At 41.4% G+C, this 25,742-nt stretch overlaps 1 long non-coding RNA gene across 1 annotated transcript in view; it reads right to left on the bottom strand.

Moving 5' to 3' along the window:
* The window catches only part of LOC115304916, a 32,081-nt gene that overhangs the window by 1,073 nt on the left and 5,266 nt on the right, over nucleotides 1–25,742 (bottom strand). The window contains exons 2-3 of the long non-coding RNA XR_003914669.1: nucleotides 9,952–10,384; nucleotides 6,618–7,426 (exon numbers count right to left, since the gene is read on the bottom strand). This is a non-coding gene — a long non-coding RNA (uncharacterized LOC115304916). The remainder of the gene's footprint in view (nucleotides 1–6,617; nucleotides 7,427–9,951; nucleotides 10,385–25,742) is intronic.

The raw sequence follows: 25,742 nt of genomic DNA, 5'->3' as shown, positions 1-25,742 counted from the left end.
AGTATTCCCTGCTGCATACCACCCTGTACTACAGTTTAGCCACATACCCACTGGATAAATGTGGATGCTTTCCAGCTTGGGGCTTTTATGAACTGTGTTGTGTGTGTGTGTGAATGTAGTGTTCATTTCTTTATGATAAATGTTCAAGAGTGTGACTATAGGGTTGTGTGGTATTTATGCTTTGGTTTTGTGTGTGTGTGTGTGTGTGTGTGTGTGTTTTATTGTTATTGTTTTCTTGTTTTATAAAACAGCTTACCTTTTCCAAATTGGCAGTACCATTTTGCATTCCCACCGGCAGTGTATGACTGATCCAGTTTCTTTGCATCGTTCTTTGCCAGCATTTGGTTTTGTCACTATTTTTTTAAATTTCAATTATTCTGATAGTTATGTAGTGATATTCCCTTGTGATTTTAATTTGCATTTTTCTACTGGCTAATGATGTTAAACATCTTTTCATGTGATTACCTGGCATCTGTATATTCTCTTCCATGCAATGTCTCCTCATATTTTTCCCCACTTTAAAATTTTTGGAATTTTAAAAATTTTTAAATACATTTCAGATACTCTCTCTTTGTTGAGTATGTGATTCACAGAGATTATCTCCATCTCCATAACTTGTCACTTCATCTTGTTAACATGTGTTTTATGAAACAAAACATTAAGTTTTGATTAATTCCAAAGTATTAGTTTCTCCTTTTATGGATCATGCTTTTGGTGTCAAGTCTGAAGAATTCCTTACCTGAAAAAATAATAAATCAAAAAAATTTTAAAAAGAATTCTTTGCCCAGCCCTACTTATAGTTTTATGTAGTATTACACTTAAGCCTATGATCTATTTTGAGTTAATTTTTGTACAAGGTGTAAGACAGGTCAAAGTTTATTCTTTTGCCTATACATGTCTAATTGTTCTACCGTAGTTTGTTGAAAAAGATATCTTGATTCCATTGAATGCTTTGTATTTTTATCAAAGTCAATTGGGCATATTTGTGTGGTTCTGTTTCTGGGTTGTCTATTCTTATCCACTGATCCACGTGTCTATTCTTCTACCAGTGTCACTTAGTATATGTAATAACTCTTACAGTTGGTTAGATTGATTCCTCCCACTGAATTCTTCTTTTACAGAATTTTTCAGGTATTCTAGTTCCTCTACTTTTCTACATAAATTTTAAAATAACATCGCCTTATATAAAATGGAAAACACAGTGTTTTTAATAGCAGTTGCATTCAACCTATATACCAACTTGGAGAGAATTGACATCTTTACTGTGTTGCATCATCCAGTCCTTGAACATAGTATGTCTCTCCATTTAGGTCTTGAAATTCGTTCATCAGCATTGTGCAGCTTTCAACATGAAGTCCTTAAGTGTTTTATTAGATCTGCAACTAAGTATTTGACATTTTGGGGGTTTTTCGTTTGTTTTTTGTTTGTTTAGCAATTACAAATGGTATTGTATTTTTAATTTTAGTTCCCCTGTGTTCATTTGTTCATATAAATACTATTGATTTTTTATATTTTTCCATTGTTGTAGGAATTTTCTATGTAGATAATGATGCCGTCGCCGTCTGCAAACGGGACCCTTTTATTTCCTCCATTCTGATTTGTATGTTCTACATTTCCTTTTCTTGCCTTAATGAAGTAAAATTTCCAGCACTGTTTTAAAGAACGTAGAGAAGATATCTTTGCCTTACTCCTGACCTGTGGGGAAAACATTTAGTCTTTAATAATCATTGAATAGAATAGTGTATGCCTTAGAATTTTTTAATGCTCTTTGTCAAGTAAGAAAGTTGCCTCTCTTCTTGGTTTTGTAAAGAGTTTTTATCAAAAATTATTGACAGGGGCACCTGGGGTCTCAGTCAGTAAAACTTCTGAGTTGGGCTCAGGTCATGATCTCATGGTCAGTCAGTGAGTTTGAGCCCCGCATCGGGCTCTGTGCTGCCAGCTCAGAGCCTGGAGCCTGCTTCGGATTCTGCGTCTCCCTCTCTCTCTGCCCCTCAGCCGCTCATGCTCTGTCTCTCTCTGTCTCTCAAAAATTAATAAATGTTTTAAAAAATTCAAAACTGATTGACAAATGGTTTTTCTATACTAGTTGGTATTTTAGTTTTCTTCTTTTGTCTAATGTGGTAGATTACATTAATTGACTTTCAAATACTGACTCAGATTTGCATCCCTGAAATGAATTCTACTTGGTCTTGGTGTATAATTATTTTTATATTTTGCTGAATTCCATTTCCTAATACTTTATTATAGATTTTAATGTCTGCATTCATGAGGTATATTGATTTGCAGTTTTCTTTTTGTGAACTGCCTTTTGTCTGATTTTATGAAAAGAACTGGGAAGTGTTTTCTCCTGTTGTTTTTTGCTTTTGTTTTTGTTTTTGGAAGAGACTTGGGAGCATTGGTATTAATCCTTTTTTCTTTAACATATTTGACTTTGAGTTCCAGATTTCTCCAGTGAAACTCCCTGGGCCTGGAGATTTCTCTTTCAAGAGTTTTAAAATTATGCATTTCTTTCATAGGTATAGGGGTATTCAAACTATTTTATGTGAGTGAGATGGGCTAGGTCGTGCTTTTTTAGGAAGTGTTTCATTTCATCTAAGTTGTCAAATATAGATACATAAAATTGTTCATAGTATCTTCTTACAGCCTGTTTGATGTCTGCAGGGTCTGTAGTGATGTTCCCTGTTTTCTTTCTGAGATTGGCAATATGCATACTCTTTTCTTCTTAGCAGTCTTGCTAGACATTTGTTACTTTTACTGATCTTTTATTAAAGTTTTAGTTATTTTTCTGATTCTGATTTCAATGTTTTCTTCTCTTTATCATTCTTTTTCCCTTTGCTTGCTTTGGGTTTATTTTCTTCTGCTATTCCTACATTCTTGAGGTGAGAAGTTAGATTATTGATTTGAAACTTTTCTTCTTTTGTAATGTATTCATTTAGTGCTATAAATTTCCCCCACAGCAGTGCTTTATCTGTGTCCTACAAATTTTAATATGCTGTATATTATCATTCAGCTTAATGTTTTTGTATTTCTTTTGAGACTTCCTCATGACTATAGATTATTTTGAATAAGGCTGTTTAGTTTCAACATGTTTGGATATGTCTTGTTATCTTTTTGAAATTGATTTTAGTTTGATTGCACTGTGATTGGAAAACATACTCGATATAATTTTAATTTTTTTATATTTATCAAGATTCATTTTAGCCATAAGACATGGACCATCCTGATATATGTTGGAAAGCAGTTGGAAAAAAATGTGTATGTCTTCTGTCATTGTGGAATGTTCTATAAATGTCTGTTAGATACCTGTTGCTTGATGGTGTTGAGTTCTTCTATATCTTGCTGATTTTCTAATTGTTCTTCATTGTCTTCTTATGTGTGTTTTATATATAATGTTCAGGGATGCCGATAGGAGAGATAAGTAAAAGTCCATCCATTCTATCTTTCCGGAAGCAGAAGTCAGTATTTACTAATTTTCAAAAAATACTTTACCTTTAACTCAATTGTCTACCTCCTGAACAGGAAAATCAAGGGGCAAAGCTGCCTCAGTTTATCCATATCAGTAGGAAATTATCAGTTCTCTACCATTAAGTCTCATGCTTTTTGCATTTCACCCAACTCTTATCAAGTCCTCAGGAGGCTCATGTTGAGTGAGTGCATTCAGTGTGTGTGTGTGTGTGTGTGTGTGTGTGTGTGTGTGTGTGTGTGTCTATCTGACGATAAATAATTTCAACTCATACTGAATGTCCACAGCCAACAAATTTTACAGTGAGTGTGAGTCCCTAAAAGCCTAATCACATAATACCAGATGCTCTTCAAATATTTGATGCTTTTCAAATAATACCACGGTAGCACCCAGAAATCACTTGGTGGGGCTTGAATTCCAGAGGCAAACATCATAGTTATCCACTCATTCCCTCCCCTCCCCTAATTTCCTTTAAGGAAGAGAGAAGGCTGCGGAACTTGGTGGAATTTAACCTTGGGGAGCATAAGTTCTCATCTTGAACTCTGGAAAAATGCACACATAGTGCACCTATCACTTACCACGTCACTTCACGTCCTATTCTGGTTAAAGCTATGTCCCATAGTGGAGAGTCAGATGAGGGATGTGCTTTGCAGATCAAATGATGGCAATATGGGGATCTTGGGGGTTTAATTCATAGGATTGGCCAAAAGGAATTTCAGTCCTCCACCTCAGCTGCTCCAGCCTCAAGTTTCAAGGACTTCAACAATATGTTAAAATGAGCCCTTCTCTTTCTTTTTTACCAGTAACCTGGCTACCATTATTTACTGGTTCTATAGCCCCGTGGGTCCAAAACCATGAAAAGCTGTTTCTAAGCATATATCTTACTAATCTCCAGAAATACTTCAAGGGAACCACAATTTTAAGAAGCAAAATAGCCACCAACTTTCCCCTGAAATCACCGCCAATTTTGCAAGCCTATTTGCTGTGTTTTGTTTCCTTTCCAAGCAGCCCTGTGATAAGTAAAGGAGTCATTTTGCCTGCGCTCCAGCTCCCCACCCCATGGATCCCCACCCCTGTTGGGAACGAGACCATGGAAACCATCTGGCAAAGTACGCAAGCCAGACGGTGCAGGTTTTGTAGGACCCTTTGCAACCGCCAAGATAAAAGAGAATAGGCGCCCCTTCATCTTCCTGAATCAACCCCTCTCCCTGCTCCAGCGCTGTTTTAGTGCATGTTATTGAGAAGTAACATTCCTGGTTATCATCTTTTGGAAAATTTAAACTCTGAGTATAAGTGAGGTAACGTAAATAAAACCAGTAAACTTAGACCGAGGCCCTTTCTACACCTAATTGGAAAAAAAATTATTGTCAGAGTCTCCAGAAGTCAGATGCAAATGCCAAAAACAGAGTACACAAAATATTAAGGATTCGGCCTGAGTTGGAAGTTCTCATAACTGCCCAGTCCAGAGGGTGTGGTACGAATTAGCGAAACCCCATGAAGTTACCAAGTGAGTAGTGAGGAAGAAGCGATACAGAATTTCCAAATGAGTACATCCCCAAACCTGCATTGAAAATTTATGTCAAACTGAGCTATTAGGGAAGAGAAGGATGTGCAGTATCAATGTGGAATTTTGTCTGAAAGTGTCTGAATTCAATTTGCCTCCATCCAAATGAAGGTTGATGACTTTGGGGAGAAAGGTAAAAGACAGAATACCTTTGAAAATTAGCAGATTCTAAGGGATCAGATATGTTCTTTATTTGTGAGAACCCTCAAATACAGCAGAAGTTTGGATGAGTCTAGCTGTGTTCCAGAAATATCGGTTAATTTAGTCTATATTCTTCTGAATCAATACCAGACAGGTGATAAAATAAACTGGAAATAACTAGCTTCCCATAGCATTTACCTTTGGTTTTTGTGTTACATAAGGCACTAGGGGAAAGAACACTTGCAAAAAAATATATAAATATAAATAAATAAGCCCAGAACAATTTGGGAATGTTACCTAAATCTTGCACTGGTCCAAACTGGAACTCCTCAGAGTGTCTGTGCTGTCTCACACAGACAAATCAAAAATTCATGTGCTTTGCAATAGGCAGCCAAACTGTGCATCCTGCCTCCAGCAGATAAGCCGGTACTGTTGTGCAAGGCTGTCTAACAGGTGAAAGGAAAACCACTGACCCCACTGAGCAAGTCGCAATACTACTTGAACATGAAAATACCAGATGGATTGAAAGTGACAGACCTAATAAGCAACTTCCAGAATCTGCATGAACCTAATTGCAGAAAATCCTTAGTGCAGCTGCTTCTATTTGCTTCCTCAAATCCTGAAGCCAAACAACCTAGATCGGAGAGCCTCGGTATGGACTTGAGCAGCGCCGGCCATCTTTAGTGCACTGTCAGGCTTATCTGAACCATTAGGAATTATTCAGGAAGGGTTTCCAATATTCCACAGGAAGGAATGTCAGTTAGGGATACTGGCTGCATTTAGAGTTTTAATTCTTAGAGTTTCAGTGCCTCGTTCACCCAGATTTCTCAAAAGGGAGAGAAGTATATTTTCAATTAATGAAATATTAATAGTAACAAGTGCCTTCCTTAATACTTGTTACGATGAACACTGAGTGCTGCGTGTAAGTGATGAATCACTGAATTCTACTCCAGAAGCCAATATCGCACTGTATGTTAACCAACTAGAATTTAAATAAAAATTTGAAAAGGAAAAATGAAAAAGAAGGCCTAGAACTTCAGGAAGAGCAATCCAAATATCATCATCATCATCAATACCACCATTATCAGGACCATCATATTCAAGTGACTTAAATCCTGGGGCGCCTGGGGTGCTCAGTCAGTTAGGCATCCGGCTTCGGCTCAGGTCATGATCTCACAGTTAGTGGGTTCGAGCCCCACATCGGGCTCTGTGCTGACAGCTGGCTTGGAGCCTGGAGCCTGCTTCGAATTCTGTGTCTCCCTCTCTCTGACCCTCCCCTGCTTGCACTGTCTCTATTTCTCAAAAATAAATTAAAAACATTAAAAAAATTTTTTAATGACTTGAATCCTAAGGTAGCTACCTGATTAGGTAAGCCTAGAATACTCTTCCACTGAGAAATACGCGGTTCTTCAGAATTAGGCAAAGTCAAGGATTAGAGGGTATGTTTACCTTTATTTTCTACTGTTTCGCTGGTGTGTTTGATTTCCCTTTCATAAATAACTTCAGGTACTGGAAGGATCAGGAGGTGGTGGTAGTGAGATGGAAAGGGATGGGTTCACCCACTCTTGTTGGAGTGAACTGCTCTAACTCCAACGTGTCTACCTGTGACTCCATGACAGGAAAGTCTCCATCCTGCCCCAGAGGAAAACCTTTACTTTGGAGAATAATCTCGGAGAGTCCCTGCCATTCCACTGTTTCAGCTTTGGTTCAGTCATGGAAAAGTGGGGCAGTGAGCACGGCATTTCCACTGGACAAAATCTCCTTGGTATCTGTTCCTAGGGACTCAAAGCATGTTTTCTTCAGTTTCTTCATCAGCATGTGCAACAGTGGGCTTGGAGGTAAAGGCACACCGGAGACCATGGGTCACTCTTTCTGATGAACTTGATTGGTGTTATTTCTTCAGCCGAGGTCTAGCATCTGCGTAGACATTTCTCCATGAACAGGGGACATCTGGCATCTGAACTTACTGTCCTTCCCCACACATGACACTGAAGGTGTGCTCATCTGAGCCACAGATGCCTCGAGTATTAATTTATTAGATCTATTTTGCTTGAGACTTCATTTTAGTGAGGATCCCTCTTGATGTATATCTGCTTCCTATTCTCAGACGACTGAGTGCTATTATCCTGAACGAAAATTAGACATTTTCACTGATGGCAAGTCATCCTTTAAGTCTTGATTCAGAAAGGCAGTTGCCCCCAGCCCTTGTGCAACTATCTAGTAAACTAAACCCTTAGCAGTGCTTCTTTCAGGTTATGCTGAAAAACATAAGAACGAGGGGAAGAAGAGAAAACAGCAAATCTTTTAAAATTTATTTTTACCTTGACAAAGAGTTTATCTTCCCCAAAGTGATAGTTCATCAATTTGTGTTGTTTTTTCATTTCCCATATACTTACTGGCACTGATGATGTTTTTGGCCATGTCCTTGTCACTGGGGATGGCAGCCGTGAACAAAATGAATATAATCCCTACCCTGTTGGGGCTTATTTTCTAGTGACAGTGACAGACAGTAAACAAGTACATAAATTATAAATCGTCAGATACTGCTACACATCACTAAAAAAAGTAAAGCAGGGCAGCTGGATGACCATTGTAGATTGTGTCCAAGGAGGTGAGATTGGGGCAGAGATGTGAATTCTGACAAGTGCGCCATGCACAGAGCTGGGGAATGAGCCTTCCAGTAGAAGAGCAAATGCAAAGGCTTGAAGATGAGAATGAACAATGGGCATTCCCAGAGTAGAAAGGCCTGTGGCACCAAGGGTAGATAGTTAAGGGAAAGGAGGGGATGGAAAAGGTGGGCAGCAGCAAACTTGGGGGCCCAGCAAGCCTGTGAGGAGGGTTGGATTGGATTCTGTATGAGAAGGGAAGCCAAGCGAGGGTTTTGAGTATCATGTGATTGGTTTTACTTTTAAAAAAGTAAATATATATACACTTTATTAAACAATATAAATTATATAATTATAATTGTTATGCTAAACAATATAATAAAATTTATATTAATATATATTATGTTAAACAATATAATTGTTAAACAATATAAATTATATAATTATAATAAATATTTAATATAAATATAAAATATTTACATTCATATTCATATTATTTATTTTTATATGGCTATGACCCTGGTTCTATCATGAAACCTTAGGTAAGTTATTTCAACCTTTTAATCTATCTGTGCTTCAGTTTTTTTATCTAACAAGCATGAATAATACTGTCACCTACTTCAAGGGTTACCATACGAATCAAATGAGCAGGGCCACCTTGGGTGGCTCATTCAGTTAAGCATCCAACTCTTGAATTCAGCCCAGGTCATGATCCCAGGGTCATGGGATTGAGCCCCACATCGAGCTCTGTCCTGAGTGTGAAGCCTGCTTAAGATTCTCTCTAAGAGGTTTACTTGCATTTACTCACTTGAATCTCTCTCTCTCTCTCTCTCCTTCCCCCTCCCCCGTCTGCCCCTCCCTAACTTGTTCTCTCTCTCTCTCTCAAAAAAAGAGAGAGAGAGAGAGAGAGAGAGAGATTCAAGTGAGTAAATGCAAGTAAACCTCTTAGAGCAGGCCACCAGACACAGTAAGAAACATACAAAGGCTTGCTATTATTATTTTCCTTATTGAGGCTAAAATTTTCCACTCATTGTTTCTCTTTTCCAAAAGATTAAGATTTGGAGCTATAAGAACCATCTCTTTTTCCTCTGGCTAGATTTTGTAGAGAGAACAAGAGATTGCAGATGCTAGACTGTCCATAGATAGGTACTTGTTGAATCAATTGATAGTAACCCCCAAACACCAAAACACAGGGATATTGAAATGGACAATATTCCTAAAGGACCATGAGAATTGGCAATGTACTCTTGGCTTTCCTTCTGGTTATTCTTTTTTTTAAATTTTTCATTTAATTTTGAGAGAGAGCACTAGCACGAGAGGGCAGAGAAAGGGGACAGAGCATCTGAAGCAGACTGCACTGTCAACACAGAGCCCAATGCGGGGTTCAAACTCAGGAACCGTGAGATCTTGACTTGAGCCGAAGTCCAAGGCTCAACCAACTGAGCTACCCAAGCACCCCCATTTTTTAAAATAAATTAACAAGCTAATGTGTCCAGGGTAGAAGTGAAACAAGCAGTAAAAGAAGTCTCTGTGATCAAAGGGCGTCTCCCCCCACTCCCAGTAGTAGGAACTCAGGAGATACTTGTGCATCAGGATTTGGAATGCCAACCCCGAGTGTCAGTAGTCTCCTGCCCTAACGGCAGGAGAGAATGATCTCTCAGCTACTAGCGAACATTTAACACGAGACCTTCCTTCTTCCAAAAGGTCTAGTGGAGGCAGACACCTCTGGGAACTCCTAACAGGATCAATTAAAGACATTTTGGTTTCTGCTGTTTGCTAGTTCCTACTCTCCTGAAAAAACCCAGCCATCTCTTTAGTTCCTTTTTTGAATTTCCTTTTGCACTGGAAGAGGGAAAGAGGAACTATTAGTCTTAGTGGGTGGTCAGATCAACACTCTGGCCTCTATCTCGGGCTTAACAGAAATCATTTTCTGATGATTTTAGCATCCTACTTTTTAAGAAGCTGCCTATTGCCTAAAGTTGATGTCAAACAGTTCAGTGATTCGTCTGACACAGTGAAAACAAGTGTGAAGGTGGTTGTTTTCTGCAGCTACGTAAGGTCATCTGGGAAACTCACTCGCCCATTTCCTGTTCTTTCTGAGTACGCCACAATGGTAATAATCAGGGTCTATTAAAAGATTTAAGTTAAGCATTAGTAATGGACCAAATGCTGTGTACCTTAACAGTTCATTGGGCACTGTAGATTTGGGTTCCTTTTTGTTTTTCTCATGAATTTTCTGGCACACTTAAGAGATTACCTCACCCCCATCGAGTCTGGTAATCAAAGGATGGCAGATATCAGAACCAGACCGTCCTCACAACTGGCCCTGTTGGTCCTGATGTGTTCAAGGAGAAGCATTTCCCTTTTCCTGGCACAATCAGTGTGTGAGGGTGAGAAGACTTCTCTCTTCTGCCTTCAGTTGCAAAGCTTTATAAAAAGGAAGACGAAGTCCATCAATCCACAAGAGCAAATACTTTTGTCCAGTTAAGTGAAATCCTCCTTCATTCAGTGTAAAGTGAGAGATAAACACGACGTGGAACTCCTCCAAATTAGAGTCGTACAAAAACTTCAATTTATCCTCTGGTTCCAGAATTGTTTTAGCAGAGCTACCTACGTATAATAGAAAGTTGCTCAAATTACAGCAAAATAGCCAAGATGATAGTATCATTTAATCTAAAAGATATATTATAAACCTAAAGCATAAGGCATGTGCATTCTTCCGAGACTTAATTTTGGAAAAAACAAACGTTCAGATTCCACTTTGTCACAGACCCTGTCACCTTCTAAATTACCTCCAAAGTCGGGGCAAAGGTAGTGGATATAAGCAAAGCCCAGGTTCTTTCTCTAAACAAAACCTAGAATGGTTCTCTCCCCAGCAGACCTCCCACTTCCTACCGCCTACTCAAACACCCTAAAGCCATCACCCTGATGGTTGCCATCCTGACAGGCTCATTCATATTCTTTGCCTACCACACAGAACCCTAAGGGCCGTGGAAGATGTTATCTCCAGATCCTCAGGGGATGTACGCAAATAAAAAAAAGTTCTTGATTTCAGATATTCTGTATTGACAGACAGTAAAACTCAGTTTGGAATAATGGAAATGGAGAAGTTTACAGAAAGAGTTGGCTTAGGACTGCAGCTGTAGACGGATCCATTCATGGCACTGATGTGCAGGTGGTTGGGCAAGTACATAACTGACCTACTGAAGGATGGTGAGCAACTAGATCCAACACAACTTTTGTTATGAATTAGTAGTTGTCTGGTAGTTCTGTTCAGCCCACTCCAGGGGAGGGACAGGGAAGACGAGCAAAAGGTATGGCTTCACGTCCTCAGGAATGTATTAGAACAGTAACCCAGGCAGCAGTGAGCACAAGACAGAGGATGGGGAGGGCTGTGAACTTCATGGCTCCGAAAGCCTTCCGAGGGAGGGCAGGGCCTTGAGTCCTGGCTGAGAGCAGAAGTCTAGCAGGAGCCCCGGAGGAAGGATGCGCTTGGAGGTTCACCACTTGGTGAGGAGGGCAGCTGGTGTGGGGGAGTCGTAGAGGGGCCAGCGGAGCCACAGAGGCAAGAGACATGGTCTCTGCGTCCCTTTCCAAAGAAAACAGTTAGCCACACTGTTTAATCTAGGCCTAAACAGAGAACTCACAAGTGCAGAACATGAGTGCTAATTCCTGAAGCCACCGTCTCTTGTATCACCACTGGGTGTGATTCAGACTCGTGTCCCCAAATCAATCTCACCCTCTATTTCCTCATCAGCAAAGTCAGGGTAACCTCTGGAAGCCTCACAGAGCTCTGCTAATTAGCATCTATGACAAAGTGGAAGTTATATAACAGTTTATGTAAATGCGTAATAGCAGCAAGGACCTAAGTGCTTTGCCTGTGGCATTTTGACTTGAAAGGAGATCTGAAAATACAAAAACTGAAACAGAGAATCCCACCAAGTTTGAGGAGAGCTACTAAGGACAGAGAGTACTGAGCCCATGAAACACCCTCTCAGCTACTACAGGGACACTGAGCTCTACACTGGCATCTGATCACAACTTATAAACATATCAAGTTCTCACTACTGATTTGATATATGTAGTGAATCCGACCTACATCAGCTGTGTAAACTCATGACATCACACAATCATGATATGTGCTATTATAACGGTCTATTTACACAATGAGGTCTTCCAAATCTTCTGCGGCTTTGACTAAAGATCATGCATTTGAACTTAATTCTCTGCTACTACTACACAGTCTCCCAACACTAATATCTAGTAGTTGAACATTTATATTAAATGTTTAGGGGAAAAATGAATGTCGTTCAATCTGGTAAAAGAGAAATCAAGTGACCTTGAAGGGAGCAAAGGATCATTTGAATTCAAAGACACTTTTACAGCCCAGTATCCACTGCGCCTCACTAATACTCTATTATTATCACTGTGAACTTCACTTAAAACAAAGAAGAAAAGAAAAGTAGCACAGAGAGAATCCGTGACGACTCAAGGTCACAGTTAGACACGCTAAGTTGGAGAGATCTCTGGAATCAGACACTCTCGTCTCCTGTTTTTGTCACTTAGTAGCTCTCTGAACTTTGATCAGTCACTACACTCGTTTTCTCCTCTGACATGTGGACAGGCCATAGTTCATGAATTCTAAGAACTGTGTTTTCTCACTGAACATCACTGAGATGGGAAAACATCTTAACTACCTGTGTTGTAGCATATTTTTGTGGGCAGCGCTTTTTCTGTTCACGTGTTTGTTTATGTCTTAAAAAAACAAAAGCCAGGCAACTTAGATTTCATAAAAGACAGTAATAACCAGTTCTTTTTAAAAATTTTTTAATGTTTATTTATTTTTGAGAGAGAGAGAGAGAGACAGAGCACAAGCAGAGGAGGGGCAGAGAGAGAGAGGGAGACAGAATCTGAAGCAGCTCCAGGCTCTGAGCTGTCAGCATAGAGCCTGACGCGGGGCTCGAACCCACAAACCATGAGATCATGACCTGAGCCCGAAGTTAGGTGCTCAACCAACTACTAGGCGCCCCAGTAATAACCAGTTCTGATGAAAATATGCAAGAGAAGCAGATGTGGCAAGTATATGCATGCAGTTTATTAAACTGGGAAAGTCACTCCAACCCAACAAACATACTCAGTGACTAGAACTTGCTATGTGGATGAAAAAATTTTTTAATTAAAAAAAACGAAACAAAACAAAACAACTCCCATGCTAGTCTAGGACTAACATTTGGAAGGCACGACTATTAAGTCTGAGACACTGAAGACACCTGGGCACGAGTGAGAACTAGGCATTGCTTGGTCAGTGCGAACAAAACCATCAGATGTTTGAGGGAATGCATCGGAAAAGTCTATTATTTAAATCCAAATGCTACCGTAGCTTGTCATCTTGATATTTTTGACAGGTGCATGTGAGGATCTTGACACTAAGGAAGTTTCCAATATACTTTTACTATATAAAAAAATGTAAAATACATAAATGTGTTTCTAAATTGCTACTGTTTATTTTAAGAAATAAAACATTCATCATCTTAAAATTCTGTACTTCTGCGCACTGATTGCTATGTGGTGAGGGTAAGAGGGGCGGCAAATTATAGTCAATTCTGCAGCACAGATAAACCGCAGCTGTTTTTAGTTCTGTTTCTGCAACATCCATAGTGGAACTCGGAATTTACTGAGAGCTGGCTTTTCTCATTTTACTGGCAAAGGAATTGCTGGCTTAATTACCCTCAGGGTCCTGTCTAAATTATGTCCATAGATCTGGAGAGAAAAGATGGCACTAAATAAATATTCAGCAGCATAAGAAAGATGCAAACTTCACCTCTGCTATGTTTGCATTCTCTCCCCCGACTCCTCTGAAGTTTGGAGGGGCCCAGTCCCCTCCCCGGTCTTAGATAACGCATGTGTTCCGACACACCCTGCATCTCCGTGAACGTCCCCCAGCCTGGCCTCTTCACCCACCAGGATCGTACACACCCAGCCCCAGAAGGCTGCCTTGACCTCTTCATTCATTTACCCAGTGCCATCAGGTGCACCCCTGCACCCCGGCAGGGGCCCCCGCAGTCTCCTACTTGACTCTTCCTCACTGTTTAGTGCTGACACTGCCAGGTGGGTGCATGGAAACGTTTATGCACGAGCTGCGTGTTCTCTGAAACCAGGCCCAGCTACACAGCACCTAACAACATCTAACATGTATTGAGGGTACATGCTATTTGTCTCAGCCACGCCTCACAAGCACTGTAGTCAAAGGTAGGTAGAACATTTTTTTTTAATGTTTGTTTGTTTTTTTAAAAGAGACAGAGGCAGAGAGAGAGAGAGAAAATCCCAAACAAGTTTCTTGCTGTCAGCACAGAGCCCGATGCGGGGCTCAAACCCATGAACTCATGAAGATCATGACCTGAACTGAAGTCAGACCCTTAACTGACCAAGCACCACCCAGGTGCCCCGGAGGTCGGCATTCGTAATTCAGTGACTGAATTTTGCTACAGCCTGAGGAGATTTGAGCAGAGACACGGGCTCCCAGGCCAAGTGGAAACTGGCCTGAAGAAATAGGAGACGGAGCCCATTTCCAGGCTGTTTTCACCCTCAAGTCCACCCTTTTAGCTACTTTACTCATTTTTTTGCCTTCATGGTATGAGGATTCTGGACATGAAGGAGGAAAGGCAGGCGTCGTAGTAAGAAAAACGGGAAGGCTGTCAACCCTTCATAATCCTGACCTTGGTCAGCTCGGCTCGAATAATAAGAGATATATTTTGACGTGCGACTCTCTCCTGGACTTTAGGCTGACACTCAGAGCCCGTATTTTACATTTGAAGCCTGGATCCCTTAGTCAGGTGCATCGACGACCTCGGCAAGGGCTGATGTCAAATTGTCTCACGAAATTAGCCCAGTTTTAGAAAGCGATTTTGATTGGCAGCATTAAAAAGACAGGTGAGGAGGGGCGCAGCGAGGGCGTGGTCTCAGCAGGTGCTGACATGCGGCTCGGCGGCTCCCAACAAGGGCTTTGAAGCCTTTCCGAAAGCAGCCCCACTCTGGCAATTATGTGGGAGAGGGCGGCGCTTTGCACAGAGCTCACGATCCTGCTGAGGAATTATGCGGTTAATGTGCTAGAAAATCCTTTATAAAATGGCATTTCCTTTTCCGGCTCTCCAGCCGCCCGCACCCGGGGTGTGCCGGTTTCTCACATAAGTACAATGGCCTCACAGGTGCGGCTGCATTTCCCTGCCATCGAAGAGGTGACAGATGTGTCATTACCACCCACAGTCTCCTTGAAGCCCACCCTGCCATCCAGACACCCCCAGGACACGCGGGTCTGTCTGCTTTATGTGGCTACTAGACCAGGGGCCTCTCAGTGGTGCCCCGCCCAGCTTCTCCCAGCGCCCCACAAATGATGCTTCCCCCTCCTGTTGTGTCTTTATCTTTGTCTCTAGTAGAAACTGCTGTGAGCGGTTGTGAGACTGTGGTTATCATCCAGGCCCATAGAAAAGCCCTAGGACAAATAGGACAACATATATGTGCATTGTTTATACCTGCCTGAAATTGCAATACAGCGAAATTACAATAAAAGAGAGGAGATTATATTTCTATGCCTTGGTTCTGCTGCTGTGTGACCTCAGAGAAGTGACTTAACCTCTCTGGGCTCCTCCTAGATTTTGGGAGAGGATTATACTAGAGGATGTTTCTGGGCCTGTATGACTATAATGATTCTATAATTCCAAACACTACAGGAGTAGGAATTTTCTGTTATTATCTAGAGCTGCAAATAATTAACTAAAACTCAGCAAAAATTCTTAATTATACAGTAGGTAATGATGCATAGCATCTGACAAAGAGCAATGTTTGGCATGTGCTTTTATCCGGTGGACATCAGGAGGGATAGAGCATAACACAAGTTGTAAGAGACGAACAACTCCATAATCGGAAGAAGACTCTTCTCAGGAGCATCTTGCTGGTGACCCAAGCTCCAAGGATGCAGAGCAAGGGGGCTGGCTGAGAGGCCGTCTCTGGAGAAGTTAAGTTTCTCCGTGCAGCTGGGGAAGCAGACTGCTGGGAGCTGGGCACCTGAGGTGAGCCCCGCGGAGCTTTCAAGCGCCCAAACATTTGTCAGGAGTTTAATCCAAATAGTCAGGACGGAGATGAATAAGAGACAAATTTTAGGGAAAAAATAGGTAGAATTTCAGGAAGTCAATCAAAAATAAAATAACATTAAATAGGATGACCTGAGTCTCAATATGAATAGCAAAATGAGGGCACCCTGGCATGGATTTGGGGGTAGGTAGGCCCTGTAGGCAGCTAGGAAGAGAATTTAGCCAAACAGTAAGTTATTTAGCTACTGAACAAACAGGCAGGTCCTGTTTGTTCATGATGCATAGCCTCTATTCATCTCTGGAAACAAGTGTCTTTTAAAGGGTCAAGCTCAGGAAATCCTATTAAAATAGGGATGTATGAATACTTCAGGTAAACCTAAGCAAATTAATACAGCCTAATATTAGGCTACATCAAAAAAAGAATTCAGATCATGAGTGATTGGATCAGGATTTTAATAAATGCAATGACCCACGCCATTACTTTGACAGTTTATGTTATGGTAGGTAAGACGCATCTGCATTATTATCATGTAGGGTAACAGAGAGCCTTTGGAACGTCACAGTCAACGGCTGATTTGACTTCTTAGTGGTAGGAAAAGAAGAGGAAATGAGTCCGGACAGATGTATCCCATGAAAGCAGAGTGCCTACAGTATCCTGCCAACTTCCATTCTTCTCAAGAGAACCTTCTTGTAGGTGAACAATGTCCATTGTTCCGTTTACAAACACCGCCTCCCAGATGCTCAGCTAAGCCAGACCACACGGCCCATCACAGCTTCAGACTCACCAGAATCCAGAGTTGGACCCACCAGGTCGCTTTCCCTTGTGTTCACTCAGCAAACACTCAGTTCAAGAGACGCACATGAAACAGGTGTGAGTTGCTGGCCTCGTTTTCCAGAAGTGACCTTACCGGCCCACAGAAGGTAAGGGTGCTTCTGTCTAGATAAAGCGCAGACCCCCTGGCTGTCAGTGCAAGAGTAAGGAAATGAAGCAGAAGAGGGGCCATGACTGTCCTTGTGGGCCCCCCATCTTAGTGCCAGCTCAGGAAACCTACACCTCAGTTACTGACTTCTTTGTTCTACTTTTCACTTCACAACTGGGTCTAGCAAATCTTTTAGTTCACCAGTGGACAAAAGGTTTGAGCCTGCTTCACATTTTAAAAATGACATGACGACATTAGGCTGACCCCAACAATTTTGTGAGCGTTTGTTTAAAGACCTAAGGGGAAATTTTGAAATTTCTACCAGTGCTTACGGGAGCCAGAGATGCCCAGAGGAGCAGCTACACAAGCCCCTCTCCTACCTGATGCCTCGTCCAACTTTCACTCAAGTCAACAGAGGCTCCCGCTGAATACCTTAGAATGTCCAGAGCTTGACCTAACACCAAGGCAAACCATCCAGACTGCTGGGTCCAGGTGGGTCAACTTTCCAGAACACACTGGAATGTTTTACATTTTGTGTTAAGCACTAGATACTATAGAGCCAAATCTTCCTATTCTCCGGTGCTTAAGAGTTTGTCCTCCAGCTCTCACCCAGCTAGTGATTCTATGGAAAGCAAAAACCCACGCTGAGTTTTAAGCTGCCAGGATGAAATGACATGCAAAGGGAAAATGAGGGCACACTGCTAAAGGCAAGGGTAAGAGAATAGGGCATGTGTAATACGGGAACAGCAGCCGGAAAGCCATAGCACAATGCGAGATGCAACTAGCAAGAGAAACAAAGGGCAGCCAGACAATATTTCACAAATACATTAGGAACAAGACAAAGGAGAATGTAGACCCGCTAATTAGCAGGGAGGGAAAACAAATAGCAGATGCATCAGAAGGCTTGAGCTTTTAATACCTATTATGCTCTAGGCTTCACAAAAATGGCTAGCTATCATCAGAAGCTGAATATAAACCACAGTAATGAGCACATGGTGCGGGGGGAAAGGAAGTTTAAATGGAAACCAAACAGATTAGTAACTACTTAGTCAAGCCTGATGGTTTCAAATCAGGCCCTGACAAGAGTCATAGTGCTATGGTAACAAACCCAGCTTCAGAAAGGCAAGCTCCTGTTGAAAATTCTGTTGAAGGAGTGGGAATATCCCAGGTAGCTGAGTCCGAGGCACATGCAGGGGGGGCACTGAGCAGGAGGAGAGGAGAGGTGACTGGAAACCAGAGCACTGGCCCTGGGGGAGAAGCACAGGTGTCCCCCCCACAGGAGAATCAAGGTGAGTTAGCGACTGGGTCTTTCAGCCCCAGACCAAGCCCAGAAGGAAGGGAAACTCAACTGACAAGGGGACCACTGGTGTACAAGAGGTTGGGCTGAGGCCACGGAAGTATCATATTTCAGAACAGAGCTGCCCTGTCTCCATAAACCTGTCAGGCACTTGACCGAAGAAGGCAAAGTGGGAGAGCCTGGGATGGACTCCTGCGGATGTGGGGTATCACAGGGGAGGCAATGACCCAAGAAGCTGAGTGAAGGTTCTGTGGTTTTAGTTTCCAGATTAATAATAGTTAAAGTAGTTTGCATTATTAATCGGTGTGGTGCATTGTGCGAAGTACTCTGTGCACGTGTTTAATTTGATAATCTCATTAACCTGGTAAGATAGGTACAATTCTTATCTAAGTTTTATAAACCTTTAACTCCCCTCGGCCTGAGACTCATCACGTAAAGGTTTCAAAAAGATAGAGCTAGAATGGTGTAAAAAAGGGAAGTGGCTGCATTTAGCCATTTTTTGTTTGTTTGCTTGTTTTGTTGTTTTGCTGTTGACCAAAGTAGAGCTGACACACAATGTTACACTAGTTTCAGGTGTACAACGTCGACTGGACGAGTATGTATGGTACACTGTGCTCATCACACGTGTAGACAGCCTCTGGCACCAGACAGTGCTACTACACTACCCCTGGACCGTACGCCCTGTGTTGTACCTTTTCTTTTCTCCCTGTGACTGACTCTTGTTCATCCCATAACTGGAAGCCTGTATCTCCCGGTCTCTCCGCTCATTTTGCCCATCTTCCAGCCTCCTCCATGCCGGCAACCATTGGCTTGTTCTCTGAATTTATGCATCCATCTCTGCTTTTTGTCTGTCTGTCTGCTCACCCTAGAATTCATAAAATCTATAGAACCTCTTTGATTTGTTAGCTGAAGCAAAGTACACAGAATTTAATTCTTTGTGTAATTTTGTCATCTAAATGTAACTCCCAGGGTTCTGCCACGATTTGCATACTGCTTTAAAAAAAATCCATAAGCAGATGTGTTATTTCAACAACAACAACAAGAAACATGAGGCTCTGCATGCTTATCACACTCTTCCTAAATCCCAGATAAGGAGGAAGGAATTAACAGGGGTAACTGGGCAATGATACTCCACTCTTGGCTGCAGTTAATGAAAGAGAATGTCCATAGCCCAGCCAGGGTCTTGTAAGGTGGCAGCATCTTGGCGAGGTCACTTTTATCTGGGCCAAGGACGACAAGAAAATGAGAGAGTCCCTCATACTTGCTCCATCCTTGGCAAATACTGCTAAATAATCCCAACAATCTTTGGGCCCCAAGAGCTCTCCACACACATAGGACAAGATTCTGCTTTTGCTAGAATACTTTCAAGTACTCTGTGCAGTACTTCTTCTTAGTATCCAGGTGTCTGGGGCATCAGATTAACTGTCAGTAAGATGTTTGTTGAACATGGACCCAGGAAGTAGCACTCCCTGGCTTGGAAATCCATTCAGCAAACATTGAGAAATGTTGGACTCAAACAGGCAAAATAGATTTATTTTCCATATCTCTTCTCAATCATGGACATGCCAATTTGAACTGTTAAGTCTGTATAAATTAGATATAGTAGAAAGCATTTCCCAATATTGAGGATCATTGGAACCATCTTCCCACAGAACATGTAACATCCTATAGAGCACTCCACTGTCCTAATTTCTGAAAGGTCGATAGCATATTCCTTTCAGGGAAACAAAAGTTATTAGTAATCATACTCAACATGTTTCTTGCTTAGGTGACATTAGCACAATGGTCAGACCAGGATGGAGTTCAGGACAGAGCCAGGCAAACAGAAAAGATGCTGGATGTTGAGATCCAAGGGGATGGGACTCTTCAGTCTCCCCTGCTGAGAGGAAGGGTGGATTCTAGAGTCTGTGCAGAGTGGGGCCTCCTTGTGGAAAGCCACATGAGTCCGGCTCTGGGAGAGGAGGCAGGGAGGAGCTGACAGGTAACAGTGACCTGACTGACAAACACCGATGCTTCCTCTCGTCCAATTTCCCTTTTTACATGCACCATGCAATTCCTTCAGCCCACTGAGTTATAGTGCAATTTACTAGGTCACAGCATTCTTCAGTAACGCTCCAGGCTCAACTCCACATATATCTTTCAAAGGATATCTGGGAACATTGAGACACTTAAGCTGCATGCATTTAAGCCATTTCTGAAAGTGGGTTAGTCTGACAATGGACACTCGAATCCATTGTATCTCAGCTTTCATTGATTAGCAATCAGAAGGTGACTCATCCCAGAATCTAGAGGCATTGTTTTACAGGGCTGTGTACACTTAACTATATGGTGTTGGGGAGCTAGTGAAACCTAGTTAATTTAGTTTCACATCAGCATAGGAGACCTCCTTCTCCTCTACCACCAAAGCTGCCATTTCTTGGAGTCAAAATAAGAAGTTCTTGCAGCTGGGCTAGGAACATGAGGCATCCATTCAACCTCCATTCGGCATTCATTCACCTACCAGATGTTCACTGAACACAATTCTTTATTCGTAACACTGAGGTTGCAACAATATAAAGAGACGTAGCACTGTCTCTGCCCTCCCAGGGCTGACGGCGCAGGTGCATTCTCCAGAGCAGGGCTGTGCAAGAGTGAGGGCAGCAGCCCAGGAATCGCCCACAGCTTCCATTTAGTAAATGAAAGCCTTTGTACTTCAATCTGGTTGGTCATACAAGCCAAGGACGTCTTACGCCTATAAATGACACCATCCAGCCTCCATTCCAAATCCCTAGGCCAGCAAAATTCTACAGAGCTCAAATTCTAGAGGTAAATTGTATGCATTAATGACTAAGGAAGATTAAATTTTAATTTTGCACAAATAGAAGTTGTAGGAGAGATTTGTAATCTATATGTTCCTATCTGGAAGGAAAGTCTTTCAATAAAGGAAGTCTTCTATAGACAGTTGGTACTTACCATGGTAAGAAATGTAGAAAGATCAACATAAAATACAATGGAAGGACCAAGAAAGAATTTGAATGGAAAAGTATATGGGGACCCTCAAGAGACATTTTGCTCTTGAGCTAAATATGTTTCAGAGGGCAAATATCATGATAGGAGTTTCAGAAAGTATGTTCCTTCTGGGTGTCTGCATGCATGTACGCACACCTCTCTCTGTGTATGTGAATACCTAACTCTAAAATAAAAATAATCTTCTCCTTGGGGATTTCAGAGATCTTGAGGCTCTAATCACTTTCTGCTTAGTATGAACACAAAATGAGCAAACTCTTGAATAGAGGCTCAACCATTACTAACATGGGATTGAGATCCAGGGTCTGTCGCCATTTGTATACCATTACCCCATGTGACTGCCTATCACAACAAAGGCAATCCATGACCTTATCTTTAAGTGGTTTCAAAGGAGATTTTGCTTTCAGAAATAATGACTTAGGAGACAGTCATTAGAAGTGATAGTTAGAAGTGAGAGAATTTCTCCCACTGAAACTTCCAGGATTGGGTACTGTGGCTTTTTAAAGAGATTTTGAGCACTGCCATCTATTTTCTTTTATAACAGTATTCAAATGATGCCTCACACTCTGTTTGAGGATGTGGGGACACCCTTTTGAGCTAATAAGCTACCTACATAGTTTTGAAACTTGAGATGAAACTTTAGTTTTTAGAAAAATAGGCTGTGTATTTCTTGAGGAAAGGGTCAGTATCTCGTGCTCATTTAGTGCCTGGACACCTACCAGTATCACATATGGACAGTGAGTGTTATGTCTTTGTATATGTATGCGGGTGTGAATATGTGCATATATTTCTCATAAAATCATTATTATTTGAGCCCTACCAATGGCGGGTTCTGAAATGGGGCTGTATTTCTAAGTTTCTCAGCTTTTTTTAAATGAAGTTTTTAAAGATCTGATTACTGGACTTGTTAGGTTTTTAATCTAACAAGTGTATACCCCTTTGTCTTCCAACTGTTACTGCAAAAGCATTATAGAATCAAAAGTAATAGACGTTCACATGTAATTCAATGCATAAAGGTTTCACTGAAGACCTCTTATCTGGAAACAAACATCAGATTACGTTTTATGGAGGAACATTACAGTAATGAGTAATGTTGCAAAGGGCCAAATGGGTCTGGTCTGCCTGCTGTCCGATGACTTTTAGTAAGTTCCTTCTGTACACCTTTAATTGTTGCGATTTGATAGGCTGCCCTCTGCCATCATCATTTGCCATTCTGCTTAACTTCAGAGTGACTTCACTCACAGCAGATACTGGTGGCTTCTAAACACATCTATCCAACTGCCTGCTGGACATTTCGATCTGGATGGCCCATAGACATCTCAGATTCCACAGACCCACTCAGGGGGGTGAGTTCATCCCCACCAACCCTACACTCTGCCACTTCCTATCCTTCTTTTACTCAATAAATGTTTGCTGAATAAATAAACGATTTATCTCAATAATTACTAAACAAATGTCGTATGGAAGGCAAGCGTTCATTTTTTTTTTTTGTATAATGAGGTGGTTAGATGGATTCCTTATAAATTGGATGGATCCTTTCTAAATAGGGTTGGTTCAGCTATATTTTCTGAAAATCAGAGGCTAGACAAGCAGTAAGTACCTGAGCTTGTGGTCATTTGAGCAAAGAAAGGTAATCTAGGCTAGGCCCAGACAAGGATATATTAAACTTGTACCACAGTTTATAAATCATCTGTAGCACTTTATTTTGGCACACTCAAGCAAAATATTATGGTTTCATTACAAACAGAGAAAGATCCAGATGTGTTCCTTTGCATACACATATGATAGGAGATCAGGTTGGTTAATATTTAGGTGAACGTCTCCCAGCACCGCAGTGCTCAGTGATGTCATATTCCAATGATGAATGAATGAGGTTGTGAATCGGGCCTGTTCTCAATTAGCCAAACTACAGGGCATAACCATACATTAACGCATGATGCTCCTTTTAAAGAGAATATATACCATCGAGTACATGGAATGTATTTCACTCTTCTATGTGACTCCAATTCTTGGGTTCTTCTACATGATCCTTTTGTTTCTTTTATGAGTCTTTAGCTTTTTACCTGGCTGTGACTGCAGCGGGTACTCTGGCTAGTGCCCAAGGAATCCCAAACAGCAATTGAGGAACCAATTATTGCATCCAGTGGTTGACATTAGCTCTTTACAGGAAGAACAGTGCTGTCACTTACATAGCTTTTCTGGGGTTTTGACCCCCTCAGGAGTAAGTGCATGGACCAGGCTGCTATATCATGAAGGAATCACTCTGAAGATTCCTAAGTGCTCATACTTCTTTGACTTCACTCTATAATCCTTACTCAAGAAAAGTTCGTATCAGGAAAGCCAGCAAATTGACTCTGTGACTTATTTACAGAACTTATTCAGTGCCCAGTTTGAACACTTCGCCAAGATCACACAGCTAGCGGAGGTCTCAAAACAGACACCAGATCTCCTCATGCTCATGATGCAGTATTGCTAACCAAACCACCTCATGGCATTCGATTTCAACTCACAGGTGCATGAATTTTCACCACTTGAGATATATCCGTTTTATTTTGTTTTGGTCACAAAACAAATGCACCAGGAAGAGGTAAGCAAATTCACCAAACTCTCTGGGAGATGATGCTGTGATGGAAGACACAATGAGGAACAAAAGGCACAGATCACCTGGACAAAAACAAGACAGGCGTGAAGTCTTAGAAAGGCAGCCCTGTGACAGCAGGCACCTTTGCCCTCCCTATCACGTGAGCAGCTGGTTGACATTAGCATTTAAAGTTAACGTGGGAGGTTTCCTGCGAAATAAATAACAGCTACATAACAAGAGGGAAGTCTCAAGCTTAGAGAATTCACTCTTGAACCTAAAACTGAATGCGCTAATCTACTCCCTCTAAACTAACAGGAGACCTTGGGGAGGAGGACTCTCATCGCATGTAGAGTCCATCAGCAATGCTGGCTGTGTCAGTGCTGAATTGATGTTCAGCCCATACTCATGATCCATTCCCTGTAGGTGCTGAGCGCTGATAATTACTATGGTGTCACATTCTTGAAAAGACTTGTGCTATTACGTGTGGCAATATCTGTTTAAGATCCTTTATCATCAAACAAATGGAACGAAAATGCAGATAATTCATTCATGACTCAGTGGTATAGGGGGGACTTCAATAGAGGGGTGTGTTTTGATCTTAAAAGGAGGATTTTGTCCTTTAAAACTTTACTGTTGTCATTATGATTAGTTTTATGTTGACACTAGTATTTACCCAGGACTATCTATCATAGCACAGCCCAGAACAGTAATTGAATGGAGAATTGATTTTTATTGCGTCTAATAAAAAGCAACTATTATTATTATTACACATTGCCCATAATTACAATTGTCTGGAGAATGTCTTATCAGTCTGAATGGGGTAGAAAGAAGCTAGGTGTACAATAGCACTTCTTCGTCTATGAGTTAAATATGTATGTTCATTGAAGGTGACGTAAATCAGCATTCTAGCAAATTCAGTCCCATTTCACCCTCCTAAACAGAGTCTAATGCTGCTGCTGAGTGATACTTAGTAGACATGCCATTTATTTGTGCTCTGTCACATTCTGAGGCGCATGTGCAGAGGGGCTGATGTGTTCTTTTTAGTGAGTGACGATTCTGTCTGCCTTCCCCACCAGAGCTTGGTTCGTAAAATATTAAGCACCTGCCATGCTCTTTTTGTACACCAGTCATAAAGATTAGTAAAGTATTTGCTAGCCACATTTTGGAGACCACTCGCATTTATGAATGTGTCTTCCAGCCACCTTCATACCTGGTTCCTTGGGGGACAGCTAAAGTAAATGAGATGTACCCCCGCGTCAGTCGGAACACTGAAGAACCTTTTGCAAGGGCAACAGAGGCTCTCCATCCCGGGGTCCTCCTCATCAGCTCCTAATGAAACCAAGGCTATACCAATGTTTAACACGTATCTTTATTCTCAAGACGATATCCAAGCTTTGGAGGAGCTGAACAATTGCTAGAGCTGCTCCGTGTTCTTAGTAGGAAATGAGAGAGATGTTTATTTCTTTTTCCGATGTACCATCCTCCTCCAAGACCCATGCACAAATACACACCTACAATTCGGGGGCAACTCTCTCTTTGGGTGTCCGGAGCCCTCCCTGCCCTTCAGGTTGAGAATTCAGGAAAGGTTAGGAGAGATAAAGGGAGACCCTTCTCAGTGGCTGTACAACTATCATCGCTACCTGGTTACCTACAACGTTGTTTGAAAACAGTGAGGACAGAGACGGACAGGATATATTGAATGAAGAAAGGTTTCTGAAGTAATGAATAAATACAGCATGCTATTCACTAATTCTTATTAAAAACTATTTTCAGGGCTGAATTGGTACTGCTCTTTTATCCTAGATACAGAATAGAATTGTCTCTTTAATGTCGTGTCTTCAAATTACATAGGAGTAAACTAGAGGGTGGACCTACACCTGCAGCTGATGATTGCTCATAGTATTTATAATACAAAATAGCTCATTAAGATCACGGTCAAGTGGTAGTTTTCTGCTGATATTAGCACAGAAAATCATGGTTGTGTCTCTATGTGCTTTTACCCTGTACAGCATCAGCAAGCTAAAAACTCATGGTTAATTCAATACCACATCTTTCAAAAATAAGCTAGCCACATCTT

Source organism: Suricata suricatta, chromosome 10 (assembly GCF_006229205.1).
Source record: "Suricata suricatta isolate VVHF042 chromosome 10, meerkat_22Aug2017_6uvM2_HiC, whole genome shotgun sequence".
Classification (NCBI taxonomy): domain Eukaryota; kingdom Metazoa; phylum Chordata; class Mammalia; order Carnivora; family Herpestidae; genus Suricata; species Suricata suricatta.
Note: the sequence above shows the minus strand (reverse complement) of the source record. Positions and strands in the feature narration are given on the sequence as shown.